The 20,139-nt window shown below is 38.8% G+C and overlaps 1 protein-coding gene and 1 long non-coding RNA gene across 11 annotated transcripts in view; both read right to left on the bottom strand.

Moving 5' to 3' along the window:
• STON2 (stonin 2) overlaps positions 1-20,139 on the bottom strand; it is a 174,781-nt gene that overhangs the window by 19,522 nt on the left and 135,120 nt on the right. The gene's annotated exons all lie outside the window — the stretch shown is intronic.
• On the bottom strand, positions 8,609-10,755 carry LOC116557925. Its single transcript, XR_004271756.1, has 2 exons — positions 9,797-10,755; positions 8,609-9,720 (listed from the first exon to the last, which is right to left on the bottom strand). It is a non-coding gene; the product is annotated as an uncharacterized LOC116557925 (long non-coding RNA).

Raw genomic sequence — 20,139 nt, 5'->3', positions numbered from 1 at the left:
CATAACAGAACACTAAGTGGACCCTTAACGAAACCGTAAGTTGCAAGAGATGCTCTGAAAAGAGAGTGGGCAATTTATATTAAGGATCTTACTACACATGTTCATAAACAATGACTTAGTAATTCTACCCTAATAAAATTATTAACCAAGTTTGAAGAACGGAGATGTCCATTTAGCATTATTTATAATAGGGGAAAAATGTTTTAAATTTTTAAACATTCAACAATTGGGTGACTGTTAAGAAATTGAAGCCTGCAATGAACTAAAACCCACCCACTAAAATGTCTACAAGTATGCAGTATCATGAGGAAATGCCCATGATATAATCTCTTCTTTTTTTTTCTAAAATATTTTTCCATCTTGAAATTTTTTATGATAGAAAGGTTACTACAAATAAAACTCCACTTCAGCAGGGCCTTCAAAGAAGGAGATAGAGGACTTGGGTTTGAAGAGGGAAAGATCTAACCTTTTCAGTAACCTAAGGACCATGGATATCTGCTGGGGCTGTAAGAAGGGAGGGGAAATGAAGCTTTTAGCAAGGAGGAATGAATTCTGATGAAGGAACAGCACAGACAACAAACGTGTGCATATAGTAGGTACTCCGTAAAGGTCTTTTTGATTAAATAAGTGAGGAAAGACACTCTGCTTCAGAGTAGCTCTTCCATTCACTATGTCTCTGCAGGAATGTGTATGGGGATCTCTGCTACCATCTCACCCACTGTTTCTATGGCCAGTTGTTTGGAATCAAAGGGAAATGGATTCTCAAATGACTGAGTTTTTGACCACCTCACTACACCTTCATGCATGTCATATCCAACCACACCAATCACCAAGGCCACACATAATTGCACGTGTAATTATACAAGGATGGGATGCTGGCTTGTCATCCGTCTTTTCAAGTAATTTATTCAAACAGATAGCAATTCTCTCAACTGAAAACAACAGTTCAAAAATGTAGATTAGGCTGGGCACGGTGGCTCATGCCTGTAATCCCAGCACTTTGGGAGTCTAAGGTGGGTGGATCACTTTAGGTCAGGAGTTTGAGACCAGCCTGGTCAAGACGGAGAAACCCTGTCTCTACTAAAAATACAAAAATGAGCCAGACATGGTGGCAGAAGCCTGTAATCCCAACTACTTGGGAGGCTGAGGCAGGAGAATCACTTGAACTGGGGAGGTGGAGGTTGCAGTGAGCCAAGATGGTGCCACTGTATCTAGCCTAGGTGACAGAGTGAGACTTCCTCTCAAAAAAAAAAAAAAAAAAGAAAAAGAAAAAAGAAAATGTAAGGCTAAACATGAGTATGCATATACACATATCCACACCCACCCCAGAAACATAATGAGCAAAAAGCATTTTCTATATATACAGTAATAAAACAGGATTCTAAAGCATTTTAAAATTAAAGAAGTGAATCCCCTTCAAATTAAACATAAATCCAGTTTTGTAGATGTGTAAATGATTTATTTTCTGAAAAACAAAGGGAAAATGGTCAGGAAACAACCTACACTTATAGTATTTATATTTTATTTATCATTTAGGTAACAAAGGGTAAAAGGAACATTGTGGACCTGAGTAAAATATCATCACTTCCTTGGAATTGATCCTGTCTAGAGTACTGGGAAAGGGGAACATCTCAAAACTCATCAATTTCTAATGAGGCAGCTCTAGACAGCCGTTGTAATAGTGTTTCCACCCAAACAATCCCTATTGGCCCACCCCCTGCATCAGGGTTACCCTTTTTGTTCTGGAGCTCACTCCCTTGTTTAAAACAAGCTGAAGTCCTTTTTCTTTGGAGGGTGGCTTTCTGCCAAAGCTGTTTACACTTGCTGCCAAAGGATTCCCTTCTGTTGGGAATCTTGTCCTCAAAATAGCCTTTCTCATCTTCTCCTAAGCCAAAAATGCAAAGATAAAAAAAGGCCTTTGTCCCTATTGAAGATCATTTTCTTAAAATAAATTCCTTTTCAAACCAACTTAGTTTAAATCATACCAACGGTTTTGAAGCATTAGAGTTATAATACAAACTAAATGAACATCTTTAAATTTGAAGGGAAATGTTTGAATTCAATTAATTTCTAGAGATTCTATTTTCTTTTTGACAGCCATCAAAAAATATCAAAAGACTTTGTTACCAAATTATCTTTCCTTTGGCAGATTCATGTCCCATAATTACATGTATTTTTAAAACCTATTCTCTGGGATGGTAGCAGGGCATAGGTAAAATTTCTGAAATTGAGATTTTGTTTTTCTATAATTTATTTTTTTAAAATGTTAAGAATTGTAAGAAATAAATTCTAAGAGTTTATTCTAAAGAAATAACATCCCAGCACTTTGGGAGGCCGAGGCGGGTGGATCACGAGGTCAAGAGCTCGAGACCATCCTGATCAGCATGGTGAAACCCCGTCTCTACTAAAAATACAAAAACTAGCTGGGCATGGTGGCGCGTGCCTGTAATCCCAGCTACTCAGGAGGCTGAGGCAGAAGAATTGCCTGAACCCAGGAGGCGGAGGTTGCGGTGAGCCGAGATCGCGCCATTGCACACCAGCCTGGGTCACAAGAGCGAAACTCTGTCTCAAAAAAAAAAAAAAAAAAAAAAAGGATGTTTATTGTAGCAACATTTCTATGACAAAAAAAGTTGAAAAAACCTGAACGCCCAACAATGGGAGACTCGTTATATCAGTTGTTATACCCTTAAAATGAAATTCCATGTAGCTGTCAAGATGATGCTCTTGATGCATGTTAATTCCCACCCAAGGTGACTAGGATATATTGTTGAGTGAATAACAAGAAATTCAAATTAATTGAAATCAAACATTTCCCTTCAAATTTAAAGATGTTCATTTAGTTTGTATTATAACTCTAATGCTTCAAAACTGCTTAGGACTTGGTATGATTTAAACTAACTTGGTTTGGAAATAAAATCTGCAGTCAAATTGCCTGGATTTCAATTTCATGCCCGCAGCTTTTTAGATATGTGACTCTAGGCAAGTCTTAAATTTCCCTGTATCTCAGTTTTCCTGTATATTAAATTAGAGAAATATTAAATTCTACCAGACAAGCAAATGATAAATGCTCAGCAGATGTAGGCTGTTCTTACTACTACTACTGGAATGATAATGTGTCATTATAGAAAGTATGTATGTATCAGAAAGCTTTGGAATATAATCATCTCATAATGTTTTGATAAGAAAACAAATGTCTCATGGGAGAAGGGGTGATTTAAAAAATTCTAAATCTGTACTCTTTTTTCAGAAATTGTGATGTTGCTTACAAAATAAAGCAACATAGCATTATAATAAAAGTTCAAAACATATCTTTATTATTACTACTAATTAACCTTAGAGGAAGGAAACAAACTGCTTTGCTGTAGTCTGTATTAAGAAAGCGGCAGTTAGATCTTTTCCAAGACAATTATGACTTGTGACTGGGTTGGGAAACAGTGAAAGGGGATAAAGCTGGCAAATTTCTCCAAAAAGAAGTAGGCAAAAGCCAAGTATATTGAGCTCAAAGCCAATTCTTCTCCAAAATTCAATTTACTGGTTTATTAAAATAAAACTGAAACCCAAACTCCAGCATTATTTTAATTACTATCTCTTCCACTGGCTACCTCCAAATTGTTTTTCTGTTTTTCTTTGTATTCCAGCCTGATGTGAAAGAACAAATTGTTTTTCTTATGAGTTGGGCTGCTGCCAAACAGAAGCCATGTGTAAGGATTAGGTTCTCATTCTATACCACAGGGAATATTCCCAGTACCTATGAGGTTCCTAGTGCCTTTACTGATGCAAACTAAAGAGAAGTGGTGGGTTCTTCTAACGTTAGGCCACAATCTATTTCAAGTTCCTAAAAGAGTCAATTAAATAGTGATTTCAGTAGCAGTCAGAGCCACTAAAACTGAATAAAAACTAAGAACTATGGGAGGAAAATTGTCTATGTTTTGAACATAGAGACTCTACTGTCTTCTTTCCCCTATTTGTTAACCTAATTTGTTAATGCAATGACAAATACAAAACACTTATTGATAAATGTTCATTGGAATTTATTAGGAGTGACAAGAACACATGTTCTAAGATCACTGCAGGTTTCTAAACGTGGAATAGCAGTGACTGTTACATAACACTATATAAAGGCACACCTCGTCTTTTTGTACTGCTTTTTACTGTACTTCACAGATACTGCAGTTTTTAGGAATAGAAGATTTATGGCAACCCAAAGTCTGTCAGTACCATGTTTCCAGCAGCATGTGCTCACTCCATCTCTGGGTCACATTTTGGTAATTCTCAAAGTATTTCAAACATTTTCACTGTAATTATATCTGTTATAGCAATCCATGAGCTTTGATGATACTATTGTAATTGTTTTGGAACACATATAAGATGGTGAACTTAATGAATAAATATGTGTGTTGTGGGCTGCTCCAGTCTGGTCATCCCCCTATCTCTCTCCCTGTCTTCAGCCCTCCTTATTCCCTGAGACACAACAATGTTGAAATTAGGCCAATTAATAATCCCACTGTGGCCTCTACGTATTCAAATGAAGAGTTACATGACTCTTTCAATCAAAAGTGAGAGATGAGTATGTTTAGTGAAGAAGGTATGTCAAAAGCTGAGATAGGTCAAAGGCTAGGCCTTCCATGCCAGTTAACCGAGTTGTCAATGCAAAGGAAAACTTTTTAAAGGAAATTAAAAGTGCCACTCCAGTGAACACATGAATGATAAGAAAGTGAAACAGCTTGATTGATGGTATGGAGAAAGTTTTAGTGGTCTGGATAGAGGATCAAACCAGTGACAACATTCCCTTCAGCCAGAGCTGAATTCAGAGGAAGGCCCTAACTCTCATCAATTCTATGAAGGTGGAAAGAAGTAAGGAAATTGCAGAGAGAAAAAAAAATTATAATACAGCTAGCAGAGGTTGGTTCATAAGGTTTAAGGAAATAAGCAATCTCCAAAACATAAAAGCAGTGGGTTAAACAGCAAGTGCTGATGTAGACGTTGCAACATGTTATCCAAAAGATTTACCTAAGATAACTGATGAAGGTGGCTACACTAAGCAACAGATTTTCACTGAAGATAAAACAGCCTTTTACTGGAAGAAGATGCCATCTAGGATGTTAATAGCTAGAGAAAAGTCAATGTCTGGCTTCAAAACTTCAAAGGACAGGCTGACTCTTGTTAGTGGCTAATGCGGCTGGTGACTTTAAGTTGAAGCCAACGCTCATTTACCATTCCAAAAATCTTAGAACCCTTAAGAATTATGCAAATCAGGCTGGTCGCAATGGCTTACACCTGGAATCCCCGCACTTTGGGAGGCTGAGGTGGGCGGATCATGGGGGTCAGGAGATCGAGACCATCCCAGCCAACATGGTGAAACTCATCTCTACTGAAAGTATAAAAATCAGCTGGGCATGGTGGTAGGTGCCTGTGATCCCAGCTACTCTGGAGGCTGAGGCAGAAGAATTGCTTGAACCAGGCAGTTGGGAGACTGCAGTGAGCCAAGATCACACCACTACACTCCAGCCTGGCAACAGAGCGAGACTTCATCTCAAAAAAAAAAAAAAAAAAAAAAAAAAGGAAATTATGCAAATCTGATTTGCTTATGCTCTATAAATGGAACAACAAAGCCTGGATGACAATGCATCTGTTTACAGCATAGTTTACTGAATATTATAAGCCTAGGTTGAGACCTACTGCTCAGAAAAAAAGTGGTTCCTTCCAAAATATTCCTATACCCTGACAATGCACCTGGCCACCCAAGAGCACTGATAGAGATGTACAAGGAGATTAATGTTGTTTTCATGCCCGTATCCATGGAACACAACATCTATTCTATATCCCATGGATCAAGGAGTAATGTTGACTTTCAAACCTTGTTATTTAAGACATACATTTTGTAAGGCTGCTATAGATAGTAATTCTTCTGATGGATTGGGGCAAGGTAAATTGACAACCTCCTGGAAAGGATTCATCATTTTAGATGACGTTACAAACATCTGTCATTCATGAGAGAAGTTAACATCTACAGGAATTTGTAAAAGTTGATTCCAAGCCTTGTGGATGACTTTGAGGAGTTCAAAAGTTCAGTGGAGGAAATAGCTGCAGATGCGGTGGAAACAGCGAAAGAACTAGAAGTGAAACCTGAAGATATGACTGAATTGCTGTATTAGCATAAAACTTTTTGGGTCTTTTTTTTTCCCCCATTTTTGTGGAGAATGGGGTCTCACTATGTCTCTCAGGCTGGTATCAAACTCCTGGGATCAAGCTGTCCTTCCGCCTTTGCCTAACTGCTCAGATTATATGCGTGATCCACTGCAACCGGCCTCATGACAAAACTTTAATGGGTGAGGAGTTGCATCTTATGGATGAGAAAATATTTTCCTGAGATGGAATCTACTCCTGGTAAAGCTGCTGTGAACACTGTTGAAATGACAGCAAAGAGTTTAGCATATTACATAAACTGGGGCTAAAAAACTATACAGATTGGCTACTATGCTTATTACTTGGGTGACAGGATCATTCATATCCCAAACTTCCATGTCATGTAATATGCCCATGTAACAAACCTGCACACGTACCTGCTGAATCTCAAGTAAGAGTTGAGGCCGGGCACGGTGGCTCACGCCTGTAACCCCAGCCTTTTGGGAAGCCAAGCTGGGGGGATTATCTGAGGTCAGAAGTTCGACAGCAGCCTGGCCAACACGGCAAAACCTCATCTCTACTAAAAATACAAGAATTTAGCTGGTGGTGGTGGGTGCCTGTAGTCCCAGCTACTAGGGAGGCTGAGGCAGGAGAATCCCTTGAACCCAGGAGGTGAAGGTTGCAGTGAGCCAAGATCGCACTACTGCACTCCAGCCTGGGTAACAGAGTGAGACTTTGTCTTAAAAAAATGAAATAAGATTGAAGCTATTTTAAAAAGGAATATTACATAAACTTAGTTGATAAGGCAGCAGCAGGACTTGAGAAGATTGATTTCAATTTTGAAAGATGTTCTACTGTGTGTTACATGTTATCAAATAGCATCATATACCACCTACAAATCTTTCATGAAAGGGTCAACTGATGTGGCCACATCATTGTTGTCTTACTTCAAGAAATTGTCACGGCCATGCCAACCCTCAGCAGCCACCACCACCCTGAGGCAAGGCTGTTCACCAGAAAAAGACTATGACTTGCTGAAGGCTCGAGGGATTATTAGCATTTTTAGCAATAAAATGTTTTTAATCAAAGCATGTACATCGTTTAGACCTAATGCTGTTGTACATCTAATAGACGATAGTATAGTGTAAGCATACATTTGATCTGTACTAGGAAACCAAAAAATGTGTGACTTGCTTTATCACAATACTTGCTTTATTGCAGTGGTCTGAAACTTATGGTATCTCTGAGGTATGCCTATACTTGAAACTGTGTAACCAGCCACAGATACACAACAGCCATTTCATATTTATGGAGTAATTTGTTTTTATTTACTTATTTATTTTTGAGATGGCGTTCCATTCTTATTGCCCAGGCTGGAGTGCAATGGCTCAGTCTTGGCTCACTGCAACCTCCGCCTTCCAGATTCAAGCAATTCTCCTGCCTCAGCCTCCCGAGTAGCTGGGATTACAGGTACACATCACCATGCCCAGATTAATTTTTTGTATTTTTAGTAGAGACAGGGTTTCACCATGTTGGCCAGGCTGGTCTCAAACTCTTGACCTCAGGTGATCCACCCACCTCGGCCTCCCAAAGTGCTGGGATTACAGGCGTGAGCCACTGCACCCTGCAATTTGTTAAGTGAAAAGAGGAACAAGGAATTTTTGGGCTTGGAGAGATTTTTTAAACAGTAAAATTTGACTTCTGCATTTTACAGAGAAGCCTGAGGTCAGCAATTTTAAGAAAACTGACCAAGACGAGATTGGAAGTCAAGTCCTGCTTTTAATTTTTAGTATCTCAAGTATTTCCTTAATGCTTGTTTGTTCAGCTAAAATCTGGTTAATTTTTCCCATTACTTTTTGAGATTGGCAAGAGTTGTCTTGACACAACTTCTTAGGAACATTTTTCAATAGGGAAAAGAAGTTAATTAAATAAGGAATAAATCTATTTGCATAGAGAAGTCTTTGGGCAAAAGGTCAAGAGATGTCATGGACTGATGTGTAAATATATAGGGTGAGAGGAGGAAGTTAGTCATCTGAAGCTTATCAAGGGAGCTTCTAACGTGCGTAAAATACACTGGGTCCTACCTAGTCAGCACAAAATACTCTGATAAAAAGGAGAACCAGAGGATGAGTCTACGCTGGGACCTATTTAGTCATTACAAAATACTAATGATAAAAAGGACAGCCAGAGAATGAGTGTATTCATCTGTCTCAGCATTGTCCGGGACAGAGGATACTTCGATGCTAGTAAAGTACCGGGTCAGAGATAGCCCCAAAGTGAAGAAGCCAGTTCATCAAACTACCACTTACCGCTACTTAGCAGAATCTTTATCAGGACACCACATTCTCATTGTTACTTACTAAGGTGATAATAAAGCAGTGCTGCATGCCTTCTTCAAATGACTGGTCCAGCCTGCCCTGCCAACTCCCTCCCTGCTATTAGGGCAGGCTGACCCAACACATTCCAGCTTTCCGTTTTTTTGCTCAGAAAAGCAAGCATCAGACTTCAAGTTTATTGAATGGTCCAGGACTGTCCCCAGTTTATTCCATGTTGGTGGAGTGTAGCCTCATGTGGTGATCAAGAATACCTTTTCTCTATGGTTCTACACTTCTGCCTCTGTTTTGCCATTGCCCACTTCCCCATGCCTTCCCCAACACTCTACCTTTGGATCCCTACTTTTGGCCTCTTCCTCTAACAACCAACTGTGACTGAACTGGCTTATTGACTCCCTGCCTCAATGTGCCTTTCTGATATCAGTTTCTCAGGTTGTCTTAGACAAGGGCTCCATTTACCAACTCAGGCTGGGCAGAGACTCCACGACAACACCTTGCTGTTTTCTGATAGGGCCAACACCAGTTCTCCAGCAGAAGTCACACACTGAGGTCAGGGATAGATTCTGGCATCTATGTTAAACTGAAAAATCAGTATTCTGCTTTATAAATTAATTCCTTAACATTTTATATAACAAGGTATCTTGAAAAGATTTAACTAGTGATAGTGAGACCTGCAGAGACCCTAAGCTGTGTTTTATTTTATATTGCCATAGCAAAAAGTACCTGTTTCCTTCCTATTCTCAAATACAGTCATTCTCAACTGTAGAGCATATCCTCGTTGGTTAATGACAGGAATGTGTCCTGAGAAATGCATCATCGATGGTGATTTCCTCATTGTGGAAACATCATAGAGTTTAGTTATACAAACCTAGATAGTGTAACCTCCTATACTCCTAGGCTATATGGTGTAACCTATCACTCCTAGCCCACAAACGTGTATAGCATGTTACTATACTGAATATTGCAGGCAATTATAAGCATTTGCATACCCAAAGATATCTAAAGATAGAAAAGGCACGATAAAAACATGGCAGTATAGTCATACAGGACCACTGTCACATACATGATCTATTGTTGACTGAAATGTTGTCATGTGGCACGTGACTGTATTTATGAGCCCACCAAAGAGAAGTAAACAGAGGAATCTCAGACTTTTGGATGGGCTGTGAAGCTCTGTTGAATGGACGATCAAACACCTCTATGATATGAAAAGAAGTGAAAAGGTGTCCTCTTTTAACCTCTCCCTTATGGTAAAGATTACCTACTTAGGGGAACTACATAGTCATTACATCTTACATTGCTTCTGTGTTACAATCTTCCCTTATGGTAAAGATTACCATAAGAGATAATGTATCACAGAAGCAAGGGAAAAAAGGTGGTCTCCATTCTGATTGATTTCTGCTCAGTTCTTATACCTATGCCAGGGCTGGGAGCCAAGAAAAGTACTTGCTGGAGGAACACTGGGTAAGTCCCCAGAAGCAGTGGCAGGACTATAGTGTCCATGCTCTTACTGTGACCAGGACAGGTGACTCTTTGGGACTGCCCTCTGCCACAGAGGTCTCATTCATATGCACCTCCACATCCTCACTCTTCACCTGCTCAACGTGTGAACACACCCCAGCAACAACGCAGGATGCTTGTAAGATCCAATAAACCTCTGGACCCTTAAGGGGTTGGGAACAATTGGATTCTTGGACTTTAGTGAAGAGCCAGGCTGTATCAGTATACCCTAAAGTGGAATTAGAGGGGACTGAACCCTGATGTTACATTTGGTCAGATATCCATTTCTCGTCTTCATGACTCTTGGGTAAGCAAGTAAAATCAGTTTCAGGCTTTGTAAGATGATTCCCAGATCCTGCAATTGCCAAGGAAGAAGCTGCTGCAACAGTTAGAAGACAGGAAAAAGGACCAGATTTATAAAAGATAAGGGGGGACTGATTGGTCAGAGTGGTGGGAAAAACTGTAGGGGAAGGACACAAACTTTCTGAAAGGTCAGGAGGTTATAGAATAGCTGAAGGCAGCTGTTCTATAACCCTGAGGCAGAGGGCAAGGAGTAGGTACAAGGGAATGTGGGGGAATTATTTTAACAGGCTTGTTTACTTATGCTGACTGGGAACTGACCTTTGATCATCCATGCACATGACTTTCCCTGAAAGGGGAACAATAAATGTTAATTACCTGCAGGTTGTGTTGTGGCTCCACATTTTCGGCATTGTGCCTGCACTGAATAAAAGCAAGCAGCTCCAGCTTCTCAGCACTGCATTTTGGCCACTAGAGCCCGGCAGTCTCCTAGGTGCTCTTATGGCTGCTGGAGCCGGCCAGTCCCCTAGCTACTCTTGCACTGCATACCTGTGTCTGATTACTCATTTCATCCATCCGTAGGCCAGGGTCTGCAGGAAAGACCCAACAGGAATATACAAGGACAGAGTCTTGATTATCCTCCTGGTTATGTTGGTGAATAACAGAAAGTCAAGCTATGCCTTAGAGAGAATGTCAAGTGACCAAATGAAATAATAAACCTTGAGATTTCAGTCTTACCAACAGCTCTGTTATCTCCCTCACTGCTTCCTTCAATATATGGGTATACTTTTAGCCAGCACTATCATTCTACCAATCAGTAATGCCCCTGAAGAGCTGGTACTCATCAGCCACTTCATATATGATACTTTTATATTCCATCATATGGGCACAGACCCATGCTTACTTATTCTGAGGGTGGAGATTGGGAGTCTGTCTAGTCTCACCTTCTCAGAAATGTGCTGGCCTCATGGGCAAACATACTTTAAGCACACACAGCAATGTCATGCCCTTCACAGTCCTGAAACAGTTATGATAATGCCATTCTACCAGATTCCAAGTCTGATCATTTTGAACTTTAGTGATGAGAGTTTCTGCCTCACTAAAGTTGGGGGTTCTGCAACTTTGGTCAGGGGCTGGTGGTATGGGCAAAGAAAGAGAGCTGAGATCTCCTGCATGTTACTGTAAATGCTTATGTACATATGTGCTGGGAATTAGAAGAAGATACATTCTGAATCTGTATCACATCTATCTTCTGTTTGTTACCTTTGCTGTGCTATAGTATCATTTCCAGGAGAAATTCAAGAAGTCCGTTGGGGGTGAGGGTACAGTCAGCTGGCCAGCATCACCCACAGGAAGGTTAGGGGCAATTACCGGAAACTGAAAGGATCACTACAGATGATCCCTTTCTCTTGTATTACCCAAAGCTCATTATTCTTTATGTGGAATTTCTAGCAATGACACTGACAACAAAATAACCAAATAGCTCATGTATGCAGTAGGCCTGTCTTTTCAATTGGATTTGGAGTTGGTAATTTGATTTCATTTCGGTACTTGTCTAACTTTCTTTTAGTTACCAAGATCAAAGAGAACATCCTTATAGACTGATGGTAGATGCAATTTGTAAAAGTGTAAGCACATCAAGTTAAGATAATTTCTTAGGAAAAGAGGAAAACACTAATTCCCAGCATATCCTGGCCCATAGCTCAATAAATGTTAGTTCTCACAAGAAGAAACAAATATGTATATATTATTCTCATTTCAAAATTCTTAAAGCAGCAAAAAACAGGATAGGAGGAAGTAGGGAGGGAAAATGCCTTTGAAGTTATCTTAGCTATCAATCCAAAGAGAAAAAAGGAAAGGAGGCAGGAAGAATGAAGAAAGGAATTGGAGAAAGAAAGAATATGTTTGTTGCAGGTTATGATTTCCAATAATCCAAACTTTTTCGTAATTATCGCAGAGGTAAACTTCAAAGGCTTGAGAACTACAAGAAATATGAAAGTCTGCACTTCAGGTATGAAGACATATACATTCATAAAGCCATTACGGATATACCAAAGAAGTACAGGGATTCACCACATAAAGGAAGTATTAAGTCATGAATACAGTGTGATCAAATCAGAATGTTCAACTTTCTATTATCCCTCTGGTACTGAAAAATGTCTTTGTAACTGTTGGGCAGGTGTAAAATGTTTTAGCAGTCTAGACAAGCAGTCCCCAAAGTGGAAGAGTAGACTTAAAAAGATATTCAGTTGATCCACTGGGGTGTGGAAAGAAAGTATTTTACAACTTCTATTTTTGTTCATTTTTTAACCCATCTTTTCAATGTTTCTACCTTTTATTTATTATGTGTTAGAAAACATTAAAACACCTAGTATATTTGGATATTTATTAGAGTAAACTAATAAATTTATTAGCCTAGTTTAATTATTTTATTAGAATAAACTAATCAATTAACTAATAAACTAATAAATTTATTCCAAATATATTAGAGACTCATGATTAAATCTTTATAGAAACTTAGTCAAACATTTGGAGAAAATGCTTAGTGTACTAGGCATGGGTACACACACACACACACACACACACACACACATATATCACCTCTTCCCTGTCCTTTGTAAAAGCAGGCTATTATAACCATAAAAATGGCCCTGGTTGTCAGTCCAAAGGGAAAAGCATTTTGGCAAATATGAAGGATCTGTTATTCCTTTCAACCCTTCTATTATTTGGGCAATAATTCAATCTTAAATGCTCTAGCTCCCTGGTGACAATGGTAACAGACTATCTTGGCTTTCCCTGTTGCCTGGACTTCAGCTAAACGTCAACTTTACTGCCATCCATTCTTTATTTCTAGAAAGTCTTAAAAGCAGCATTCCAATTCTGCATAACGTATAAAACTGATTTAAACAAATAACTGCTGGAGTTGCGGCCAGGGACAAGGATCATGTGCTCTCACATCAGAACACCAGTCCAGTCCCTTTCTTGGCTGTACACTTGGTAGCCAATAAATATATAGCAATGACAGAAAGAGGAGATGTTGGTGAGATCTTGACCCATGCCAGGTTATATGATTTGGCTGTGTCCCCACTCAAATCTCATCTTGAATTATAGTTCCCATAATCCCCTCTTGTCATGGGAGGGACCCCGTGGGACGTAATTGAATGATGGGGACAATTACCCCCATGCTGTTCTCATAATAGTGAGTTCTCATGAGATCTAATGGTTTTATAAGGGTTTTGTCCACTTGGTTTGGCACTTCTCCTTCCTGCCACCATGTGAGGAAGGACGTGTTTGCTTCCCTTTCCATCATGTTTGTAAGTTCCTGAGGCCTTCCCAGCCCTGCAGAACTGTGAGTCAATTAAACCTCTTTCCTTTACAAATCACCCAGTCTTAGGCAGTTCTTTATAGCAGCATGAGAATGGACTAATAGCACCACTAGCTTTATAACAAGTTATCTTTTGAGTTGAATATTTGAAATCTTCTGTTGTTCATAATAGGCTGAGATTATTACTTTTGCCTTTAATAAATTCTTAAACCCACATGGTTCAGACAGAAAGAACAAAGTCAATATAGTGAACAATACAGAGAGAAGGAATATTGTATTGCCTTCTCTGCATCCATCCACACTACTCTGGGTAACAACTTCACTACTGTCCTTTTGGGGACTTCCCCTTCTTGTTCAAGTCTTCACCAATTGTCAACCAAGGTGCACCATCCATGATGCATGTGATTCAAGCACAGTGAGGCTCTTTTTGGAAATCTTGAATGGACTGGCTTAAGGGCAGGAATATAGCTGGGGCTTAGTTATTCAGATGGAGGCACCCTAGAAAGCCTTCACCTTAGTTCTTGCTGACTTGAGTCTTAAAGCTGCCGAGGTTCCTGGACACCTATGGGAGACACCAAAAATGGCCACAGATTCTTCCTCCTTTTCTGTCTGTGTTCTTGGACAGCTCCCTCCCACTCTGACTCCAAGCGTGGCTATGTGATTTGCTTTAGTCGACATTAAATATCTCAAGCAGAGACTAGAAAAGCACTTGTGCATTGGAGCTTGCCTTCTTTTGCTATACTTGGAACTCCAAGACCATAATGTAATGACCTTCCAGGGGATAAATGACCATATGGAGAATCAAGACAACTGAGGCAGACCCAAGAGCAAGCCCCTGAGGAGGTCAGCTGAGCCTAGCACAGATAGGGGAATACTCAAGCAACGACCAGATAGCTGATCTGCAGAATCATAAGCTAAACAAATGGTAGCTTATTTTTCTTCAGGTACTAAATTTTGAGGTGGTTGTAACAGTAAAAGCTGATGTACCAACTTCCTGAAGCCTGAGTATTCAGCTTTTCTTTTGATTCTGTAAGCTGCTATATCTTTAGAATAAATAATTTTTGCTTACAGTTAGTAAAGTTGGCTTCTGTTACCTGCAATCAAAGCTCCTTAGCAGCCAGACAAGAGATAGAGGAAAGATCCTTGCAGCAACTATGGCAGATATAAATTCCTGAAACCTTCCAACCTTGTCTAACTACTCAGCAAAAATATTTCAGTTTTATTATGCCTCATTACTGTCCCTGGTTCTTTCCACAAGGAAATAGGACAGTATTCTTATTGCTTAAGTAATATAAGACACATACTTCTTTTTTTTTTTTTTTTTTTTAAGAGGGGGGTGGTTGGTTTTTGTTACCCAGGCTGGAGCGCAATGGCGCGATCTCGGCTCACCGCAACCTCCGCCTCCTGGGTTCAGGCAATTCTCCTGCCTCAGCCTCCTGAGTAGCTGGGATTACAGGCATGTGCCACCATGCCCAGCTAATTTTTTGTATTTTTAGTAGAGACGGGGTTTCACCATGTTGACCAGGATGGTCTCGATCTCTTGACCTCATGATCCACCCGCCTCGGCCTCCCAAAGTGCTGGGATTACAGGCGTGAGCCACCGCGCCCGGCCCAAGACACATACTTCTATAAGTTTGGAGAAAAGGAGTTTTAGGACCCTTATCAGAAGAATTTCCATATTTAGCCTAGGTCAACCTGGGCATAAACAGGTGGGAAGCAGATAGAACTTACCGCATTGTCAAGTGGTTAAGAGCATGGACTGTGGCTCCACGCTGGTTCATCTATTGGCTACTTTACCTACTTACCAGCTCTGTGACCTTGTGTAAGTTACTTAGAAGTACTAGGCCTCCATCCCCTCAATTAAGGCTTATTGAGATAATAATAGTACTTACCTCTCACATTGTTGTGAGAACTGAGTTAATGTATATGAATTATATATAGCAAACATTACATTTTTGATATTATCATCAGGATTATTCCTTAGAGTCCATGTATCCCTGGGGATGATCTTGGAAAAAGACATCCAGAATTGTGGGGCCTTTGATAAAGTCATGGATGAAAGGTTTTGTTTCTAGTCCTGGCCGTACCACAAACTCACTGAGTTCTAAGGCATGCCACTTTGTGCCATTTCCTCATAGCAAGATGAAATAATCATAATCCCTGTTTTAGTTCACAGGGTCGTTTAGAAGAAAATATAAAATAATACATGTGAACATGCTTCTAGACATTCAAAAGTGCTCAACCACTGTATGGTAAGGCCTACAATTGCTATTCAGATATTGAGATAGTTATAGGTTCCAGGTGAATTCTGCATTCCTCATGCTATCTAAGTGGGTGCCAGGGGGGCAGTTATTGCATTTTAGAAATAGTAGATCATAAATATGAAGAAAACATTCTTGGGATATTTATTTATAGTAAATTAAACCAAAGCTTGTCAATACCAATTATGGATCTGTGTTGAGAGTCTTGGTTACATACCAGACGAAAGAAAGTCATGGCTTTTTCAATGATCTCCTAAATACCAAAAGAACTTCTGAGAAAGGAAATAAAATCAAGTAGCCACAGAATAGGGGAAAGTGGAAAGGCTTGAACACTCTTGCACTTTTATATGTCCTGAAGTGACAGATGCCACTTAAGTGACTTGTCCCACATTGTCCTAAGGGCCATAGGGTTAAGTGTTCTTTGCCTCCAATGAAGACACTGGAGATTTAAGGCACACTGAATCTGAGGTACTCACATATTAATTCATTTCAAAGCACATTGGTTTTATAGATGTTCAAGTCACCAAGTTCTGAAATAAATAACAGTTTGCTTCTATAAATACCAAGAAATTAAATTTCTTAATAACTTTAAGAAACTAGTTGTATGTTAGAAAAGTTGGAAGGTGCAGAAGCACATACCATTAAAAACACCTAAATCCTGCTGCTACCCCAGATAATCAATGTCACCATCATAATGTGTTTCCTTCAAGCAGTCTTATTCTGTATGTACACAATCATAAACATACACAGTTCTGCAACATAAGGGTTAATCTGCATATACAGTTATAGAGCCTATATTTTTCCTTACTATTTGGGGATGAGAATTTTCATAAGACAATATTCAAAACAGGCAGTGTGGAAAATGGTAAGTACAAGTAGTTGTTGGCCATGTCTAACCAAGCTGTTAGTATGAGCAGTATGTATGCTAAAACAGTTTGGAGGACAGAGCATTAAATGTATTTAATTTTAGTACATATATGCACTGTCTGGCTGCCTCAGAGAGGGGCATACAGGATATGTGAAAAGTAATGGGAAAACATGGTACTAGATAAGGGATGATCAATGCTGATGATTTGTTTCATGAAGTAAATTTGATTCCTGTTGACATTTAAAGTCAGGGACTTCAGTGCACAGAGATGAGGTAATGGGATTAAGACTTCTATTTTCAAATTTAAAGTTTCCTGTCTGGCTGTGAAAAAATGAGCACCTTCTAAAATTAAATGATTAAAGGATTAACAGAGAAGTCCTTAGTCACCCACCACGAAATGGTTTGTGAATGTATTGGTCTCAGAGATTTAAGAAACACCCACATCCAAGCAAGGTGACTTGGATATAATTTTAGAAAGACTTGACAGAAATGTGTTTGAAGTGTATTAATCCATAATCTAATTAACTATATAGAACTTTAAAACTTTTTTAAACACAATTAATCCATGTCACTAATGAAAATTTAGAAAATACAGACAAAGGAACAAAATGAAAAGTACCCAAAGTCCCAACATTACCACCCAAATAAAAGATATCTGTTTTGTTAAGAAGGTTGGTAAAGGAAAAACTGAAAATAGCAACAGCCCAAAATGCTGATAAGTTAGCCACAGGGCTCAGATGGAGATCAAGTGACATCAAACTGTATTTGGTACTAGAATGATGGTGGTCCCTTCAAAATATATGCCTGGGCTTATCTTAGGCAATTCTTCTGCATCCACCAGGAGTATTATGGAAGTTACCCATATATGCACAGAATTTATGTGTTATACAAAAATATATGTAAGACTATCTCAATAAAGGTAGAAAAGGTATGGTAAAATTTAACTCACATTAACTATAATAGGAATACTATTATCATCATACTAAGAATGGAAGGGAACTTTCTTAACCTGATAAATGGCATATACAAAAAGAAAACCTCAGTTAACATCGTAATGGTGAAATACTGAAAGTGTTCCTCCCAGTCTCACCTATTCAAGATTGTACTGGAGTCCTTAGGCATTGCAACAAGGCAAGAAAAATGAATAAAAAGTAAAAGAAAGGGGTAAAACTCATTTGATTCACAGGTGCCACCACTGTGTACTTAGGAAATCCAAAAAAATCAACACAATTGTAAAACTAGTAAGTGAATACAGCAAGGCCTCAGGATACAAAGTCATTCTTTAAAAACTCCCTTATATATTTAAATACTAGTAACAAGTAACTGGATATAAGTCCTTTGCAAATATTGTTTACAATAGCATAAAAATACCAACTACACAGAAGTAAATTTAATTAAAGATGTGTAAGGCCTCTTCACTGTTGAGAGAAATTAAAGAAGGTCCCAACAAATGGAGAGATTTCATGTTCATGGATTTGAAAGCTCAAAATTGTTAAGATGGAAAATTATTTGACATTGATCTATAGAATCAATATGATTCCAATAAAAACTCCCAGCCTTAAAAAAATTTTTTTTTAAATAGCTGGTCAATTTCTATCAAAGCCTATCAATCTCCAAGACAATCTTGAAGAAGAAAAATGTTGTAGGACTCACATTACTAAATTTCAAGATTAACTAAAAAGTTTCAGGAAGTAAGACAGTCTCATAGGAAAGACAACAGGCTAATGGAACAGAATGAAGAGTGTAGAAATAGACCCACACATGTAAAATCACCTGAGTTTGGACAAAGATGCCATGGAATTCAATGGGAAGAAAGTTCTCAACAAAAAGTGCTGGAACAACTAGATATTCATACAGAAAAAGCAGACCTTTATCTTTCCTTCTCTATCTAAAAATTAATCTGAAAGGGATCATAGATCTATATGAAAACCAAAACTATAAAGCTTCTAGAAGAAAACACAGAAAAATATCGCCATGACCTTAGGGTAGGCAAGAATTTCTTAGGACATAACAGGCACTAACCATAAAAGAAAAAATGTAAATAAATTGCAGTTAATCCATTTATCAAGACACCATTAAAAAAGTTAAAAGGTAAGCCAATAAAAGACTTGTATCCAGAATATATAAGAAAACTCTCACAAATCAATAATAAAAAGATAAACACCTCAATAGGCCACAAAGACATGACCAGTTAGCATATGAAAAGGTGCTCAGCATCATCAGACACCAGGCAAGTGCGCATTAAGCCATAATGAGATCCTAAATACTCCTATGATAATATCAAATGTGAACAAAGATGTGGAGCAACTAGAATTCTCATGCATCACTGGTAAGAGAATAAAATGGTAAAATTACTTTGAAAAATGGTTTGGCAGCCTCTGATAAATTTAAAAATTCACCTACTTTATGACCCAACAGTTCTATGTTTGTTCTCAAGAGAAATGAAAAATATGTCTACAAATAGACTTGTTGAAGAATGTTAACAGCAGCTTTATTCATAATAGTGAAAACCTGGCAACACCCCCAAACGCCTATCAATAGGAGAATGAATAAGCAAACAGTATCATATTCATGTCGTCGAATACCACTATAGTAATAAAAATAAACTGACTATTTATATATGCAACAACATGATGAATCCCATAACCATTCTCTGACTCTCAAAAGTTACTATTGGACCATCATTTCCCCAGGTTTGATTCATTCATTTAATCTCACACCAACCCCATAGGTAAGATATTTTATCCTTCAGTTTTAATACTAGAAATAATTAATAAAGAAAAAATAATACCCAAGATTATATTCTCTCATTCAATATTTATTGAACAGATACTATTTGTTACTAGGTAGTAAACCATGTGCCAAGAACATAACGTCAGCCAAAACAGACATAAGATTTAAACAGTCCTTCCACACTACCCAACACTGCCAGGCCCTGTGACAAGCTAAATGCAAAACAGTGAATAAGACTTTGTTACTGCCTTTAAAAAGTTCAGAGACTAGAGGCGGGAACAGACAAATAAACCAACTACAATACAGTAAAAGCACTTAACAATACAACACAAAGTGTTCTTACAGGTACATAAAAAGTGCTGTGTGAACCCCAAAGAGAAAATGATCAGTAATTCTGTCTGGGATAGTTGAATAGTTGAAGCCAAAGTGGCAAAGGAGCTGACATTTCTAGCAGAAAGAATGTCTAAAGACACTGAGACGGCCAGGCGCGGTGGCTCAAGCCTGTAATCCCAGCACTTTGGGAGGCCGAGGCGGGTGGATCACGAGGTCAAAGATCGAGACCATCCTGGTCAACATGGTGAAACCCTGTCTCTACTAAAACTACAAAAAATTAGCTGGGCATGGTGGTGCGTGCCTGTAATCCCAGCTACTCAGGAGGCTGAGGCAGGAGAATTGCCTGAACCCAGGAGGCGG

The sequence above is a fragment of the Sapajus apella genome, unplaced genomic scaffold (assembly GCF_009761245.1).
Source record: "Sapajus apella isolate SASKATOON/1434 unplaced genomic scaffold, GSC_monkey_1.0 scaffold20, whole genome shotgun sequence".
NCBI lineage: Eukaryota > Metazoa > Chordata > Mammalia > Primates > Cebidae > Sapajus > Sapajus apella.
Note: the sequence above shows the minus strand (reverse complement) of the source record. Positions and strands in the feature narration are given on the sequence as shown.